We start from the raw sequence: 6426 nt of genomic DNA on the forward strand, positions 1-6426 counted from the left end.
GGTATTTGTAACCTATAGCTCTACTTGTTGATGTGTTGGTTTAGGGCCAAAATTACAGAATACTGGTATTTAAGTTTTCTTTATCAGTAATATAACTTTGCCATTATAACTTTGCTGTCAAAACTGACATATGGTATGACCTAATCCAGAGGCTAACTTGTCACCTAAAAAGTTTAATATGATTTTAGATGGCAGACTATAGAATGACATTTTATCTATACATGGAAAATACCTCTTTCTGATGACCACATTGGTTTATCTACTTATCCAAACACTCTTTCTCAGTACTGACAGATCCTGGAAACCACAACTAAAGACAGTAAGCGGAATCCTAGGGACACAGGAATGCATATAAGCTATTCATTCTCTGGTACTGCACACCCCTCTAAAGGACTCTCCTGTTCCTGGCCTGGGCTGTGCTCTTCTGCGAACATCTGTCTAGGAAACTAACTATAGCTTTGCCACCCAGCCTTTTCAGTGTTGCTGGAACAGCTTTATTTTATTATTACATCTTATTTTGCTTATTACAGCAAATCTGCAATAACAAAATGTTTTTCTAACCCAACTTCCTTTAATTTTTTTCTATTTAGCTTCTTGTTATGTATTTTTACTTTTCCCATAATTTTTGTTTACATTTCTCCCTTCGGTCTTAGAAATGCCCTGCTTATCAAAAAGGGATAATACTAATATCCTAGGCTTGAAGCTCTAAATTGTGCTATTCAACAAATGAACAAGGACCTGCATGAGAAACATTAAAATCTGCGCGGGTGGTGGAGCAGGTGGAGTTTTTGTTTTTGTGTGTGAACGCAGTTGAGAGACATTATCTCACAAGTACTGTGTGGATCAGGGGACGAGCTTGGAAGTATTAGGACTGTGTCATGTGTTCCTAGGAGAAAACATTCACAGCCCCTGTAAGAAAGACCTTATTTCTGTTCCTTTTACTACATTGCTCCTATTTATAGCCATGTTGGTTCACACATTGTTAATAATGTAATATATTCTTAAGAGAATTTGCTCCAGTTCCTCAAGCTTTAAATACTTCGGCATTTAAATACTAGGATTTCAGAAAGCGTAAACAAGGTCACAACACCATGTACTTTCCCCAGATAATTGATAAGAGCCTGTCCCAACTACTGTAGAAGATGTTCATTTTCAAGAAGCTTTAACTGGAAACTATTTGATGAATTTTGTTTTAAAAGATGTTAATCTGTGAATAAAAGTTTTTATGTACAAGTAAATTTGGGAAATGAGATATATTATTATTCTCTTTTAAATATTATATCTCTGTGTTAAAGTCTCTGAGATGTCTCTGAATTATCTTTTTTTCCTGAAGATTCTTTTTTTTTTAATATTTTTATTTTGTGAATTATCTTAACATGTGGTAGTTTCTTCAGATCCCCGGTTTCAGAAGAACCCTTGTGCTGGCTAATGGCTTCACCTATAAAGCTTCCTGCTATAGTTGTAGACATAGTTCAATGGTAGAACAATTGTTAAGTATGTACAAAGTCCTGCATGCAGTTTCTACAACAGCAATCAAACAGACAAACCAAAGCCCTTCTTACTGTGCTGGTTCTATCTTTTATTGCAAAGTGGGTAAGCAGAACGTTCTTTTCTGGGTATCTGAGTGTTAAAAAGAATACCATTCTAGTATGCATTCCACTCAGGAAAGTCAAGTGAAACATTCTCAGTTCTTGTACCAGTTCTCTACAACATACAGCTCTGTCTTTTCACCATGATAGCTTCTTTTTAATAAAAACGAAATCCTTTATTTGAAATATGGCAATTGAGAATAAGCTATACAGAGCCGGAGAGATGGCTCAGCAGTTAAGAACACTGATCTTCCAGAGGTCCTGAGTTCAAATCCCAACAACCACATGGTGGCTCACAACCATATGTAATGAGATCTGATGCCCTCTTCTAGTATCTGAAGACAGCTACAGTGTACTTACATATAATAAATAGATAAATATTAAAAAAGATTAAGCTATACGATGCCTAGAGTCAAATACAATATCCTTGAAGTCATCTGACTTCAATGTTAACACCATCCTCTAAACAAAACATGGTTATTAAACTAGATAAGATAATAATAGTTGATGTTTTACTATTATCCCTGTGTGAGATTACTACAAAGTTTTAAAAAAGAATGCTATCATTCCTATTTTGAGTCCTACTGTGTGCCATTCATTGAATTAGCTCAGGGAGAAAAAATTAACAATCCGCTATATCTATGCTCAAAGTTGCCTTTCACATCTTGACTGACAACTGGTGAGATCTTGGTGACTAGGTCCCTAGGCAAGCAATGATGTGATGAGACAGATAAACAGCACCGTAACAGCAGAGTACAAGAGATAGAAGACTCATTTAGAGAAATCTAGGGACCAAAGCCTGTGGGGCCTTGAGACCATGGGGGCTGGGGAGGTGGCTCAGTGGGTGTGGTGTTTGTTGCACAAGTACCTGGGCCTGAGTTTGGATTCCCCATATCTACATAAAAGCTGGGCTGTCTGTGCCTATCTGTAATGTGGCACACCCATGGTAGAGGTGAGATGAGCAGCCTGCAGGGGCTCCCAGGCCAGCCAGCCTAGGCAAAACAGAGAACTCTAGGGTCAGTGAGAGACAGTTTCAAAATTAAGAGTGGTAGAGAAAGACACTTCACGCCTTCTATGTGTGTGTAAGCCCATGTGTACACACATATACATTCTTTATTGCTTTATTATCATTTATATATGTGTTGTATATGCATGCAGCTGTGCTTGCTGATGTGTTTGTATGTGCATCTGTGTGTGTGTGTGTGTGTGTTTGTGTGTGCCTGCACACAAGCATGCATGTGCAGAGGTCAGAAGAAAGTGTTGGTGGTCCTTTTCCACCACTTTCTACCTTATTCTCCCGTGTCAGGGTCTCTCATTAAACCTGGAGCTAGGCAGCGGGCCAGTAAGCTACAGCAAGCCTCCTATGTCTATCCCCAACCCCACAGCATCAGAGCCAGAGGCACATAGCGATGGTTGGCTTCTTTAACATGTGTTCTGTGGATCTGAACTCAGATCCTCAAGCTTTCTCACTAAACATGCTTAACCAATGAGACATGTCCCAAGCCCCCGATTTCCTGTGGAATAAAGTATTCTAATACATTAAATACTCCAAAGCAGAACACTCAAAATCAACTTAGTGCATCACTAAGCATTGCAAAACTCTATCTTTAAAAATATTCATGAACAAACAATAACAGCAAAAAGTGTGTAAGCACAGAACATTAGGTCAGACTGAGAATAGCGAACGGCTACATCTCAAATGTGGGTCCCAACTGCTTCATAGAGAACTCTGTTGAGAGTGACTCTGAGGCTTTGTACAAACTCAGCAGAAAAATAAATAAATAACAAAAGTCCCCACAGAGGACAGGGAAGTGCAGCATCCTGGTTATGCCCAACTTTCTATTTTTAACTTCTCCTACATCCTCCAGCGTGTCATCCACTAACTACAATAACTATTTATCACTAGGGATCTAGTCACCAAGATCTCACCCAAAATACTACTCAATACTTGCTACAAATCTCACTGTTTTTATAATTCCTGTCTTTCATTATATACTCTGCTCTTGCCTAAACTTACTTAGTTCTTCATCTTCTTTCTGAAGTAGTCTAGCCACCTCTTATACCACTTTGGAGTGTGTATCAACATCCCTTGTTTATAGATGGCATGTGTGTAAACTATATGTGGTGTGCATTTCTGCTTCTCAAATTGGGCAATAAACTTGTTAAAGACAGTGGAAACTATAAAGGCATATGCAGTTTTGTAAATTGACCAACAAATACTCATACACAGGAGTATTTCTTTTCATTAGAAAAACAAAATGTGTCCAGCAGAAGTTACAGAAGTTTCCAATCTTAGTACATATGCCTATCTTTGTGTGCTTGTGAAAACTGACCAGAGTCAAAGGCTCACCAAGAGCCCAAGGTTGTCTCTGGGGAATGGAGGCCATTGCTCCCACTTTAGGTAGCAGGACAGTAACCTGGAACTGGGGCATCCATCAGAATAGAATCCAAATTTCTAGAATATTCCAGCTATTGTTTAAAAACACCCTTCTTTCAAACTCTGGAGACTGTTCAACCATTCAGCTTCTTCATATGCCATTGATTTGTGCCATATGACATTCTTATAGCATCCTGAACACTCTCTGAATTCCTCCTAGTTCAGCTGTGGCAGAGAACACCACTGATGCTGCCTTAGGTAAGGGCTATTGTTGTACAGAAGTATTCTTATTTCTCTTGAAAATCTACACTGAACCCATTATATAAACTCATAGAGCTTGTGAATCACTGGAAGTCAATTCAAGGGATCATTTGTTTTGTGAAACCCAAAGTAAATACAGTGAGATGAAATTTGGTCCCCTGACCTATGACATTTTAGTCTATATCTGATTCCAGCTGTTAGTAATTACTGTTTAACTCATTCAGTATTTCTCCAAAATGTGTACCAAGAAACTAAGAAAGCACTGTGACAAAGTCATAGTACTAGGCACATTTTCAGTTTTCAAAAGTAATAAAATCACTTGGGCATTTATATAAACCACTATCTCAAGAAAGGTCACAATTTCAACACTGAGTAAGGCTATATTCCTATCAGTGATTTATAATTACAGAACTGTTGTTTTGTTGCTTGCTATGATTTTAAAAGAAGGAAAGACAAGACAAAAAATTATGCAGAATAGAAAACAAAGGTTGGCATTGTCCAACCTGATTCTAGAGTTAGAGAATTTGTTCCACACCTAACAAATATATGCATCCCCTAGTAACTAACTGTTGTTATTTAAGTACTAAATGAAAATACTATTTTGCCTTTCAGTTTATGTATAATTTTCCCACATGGCTATCAAGCATATGTTCGAATATACTTATTCAGTTGTTTGGATCTAAGAAAAATAGAATAGTTTAGTAATCCTTTTTAGCCTAAAGCATAAAAAATAGGCACTGACATGTCAGAAGACACAAACACATTTTGGGAAACCATAGTGTAGTCTTATCAATGATTGAAAGTTTAGATAGATGAAAAAAGCTTTGTATTCAATATGGTAGACATTTGCTTTGGGGTGATCTAATATACTAAAAGGAAAGAAGTGGAAGAGTGAGGAGCAATGTGGAAGGAAGGAGGACGAAGAGGTAGGAGAAAGATAGAGCAGACAAAGTCTAAAAGACTAACGGTGCTTGCTGAGATCTAGGATCCATGCTGAACAATTTACCTCTGGTGACAGTTCTTAGTCTTAGGGCTGGGACCACCCTGTTTACTATGGCACCTTCTGGATTTCTTCTGCTCTCATTAGTAAACAGTCATTTCCCAAAGCCCCAAATGTTTCCTCACTACAGCTAAGCATTACCTGGGTGTGCCCATAAAAGAGCAGTTTAATGAGCCAAGAGGGGGCGATATACTTGATTGGTGCCTAGCCTTCCTAGTGCAAAATGCTCACTACCCCACCTATCTTCAATCCTCACAGCATCTCCTATGGGAAAATGAATCACAATGACCTAAAATGCCTTGACCTTGAAGCCAGGTCATAATTGTCTTGATCCATGGGACAATCCAGGTCTTTCCTCTGGAGTTTCATGAGCTGTTAGCAGTTTCTAATGGTACAGAAACATTCCATTTGCACTTCTAAAGTCGAATTTATTTATATATTTTACTCACCAATTAGAATGCATTAGCAATTAATTCCAAGTTACCAATAGGGCATCAAGTGTCCACTAAGGAAATAAATAAAAACCCTTTCCTTTGGAGTACAACCCAGGGCAAGTTCAGGTTTGAATTCTCCTTCATGATGTGCCTCCCATCCTCTGTCTGTTGCATGCATCTGAATCTGTGTCTACTTGAGGGCTGTCTTAAGAATGTTTGTCCCTTTGTCTGTGTGTGTCTATCCCTATGTGTATCTGTCTGTTGCATGAGCTGTTTGTTTAAGTGGTGTCTGTCTGTTTTGTGTGTGTGTGTGTGTGTGTGTGTGTGAGTGAGTGAGTGATATCTGTATCTCCCTTACAAAACCATCTCTCTATTAACTGAACAGCATAGAAAGCATCACATGGGATACTTGGTAGAAAACTTTAGCAGTTTTTACAATGGATTAAGTCACTGTCTCCAACCGATTCCAACTGACCCAGACAGCAAACCTCACTGTCTATCAACCAATATCCATAAATGTTTGCTTTCAATCTTTATAGTAGATTTTAGGAAGTTGCTTTCAACTTCTATAGTCTCTGCTTTCAGCTAATGATGCACATGTTGTCCCGGGCAGGGGCATGTTAGATTACATAGTTAAGATTGTAGCTTAGGATGTTGAAATTGGTTGTATGGGCAAATAAGTAAATCTAAGCCAAGTAAGATGGGTTATTACATTATTGTTTTATAGGCAGGTCAGACAAATAGTTTGAGTACAGAGTAGGCTGG

Source organism: Apodemus sylvaticus, chromosome 15, assembly GCF_947179515.1.
Source record: "Apodemus sylvaticus chromosome 15, mApoSyl1.1, whole genome shotgun sequence".
Lineage (NCBI taxonomy): Eukaryota > Metazoa > Chordata > Mammalia > Rodentia > Muridae > Apodemus > Apodemus sylvaticus.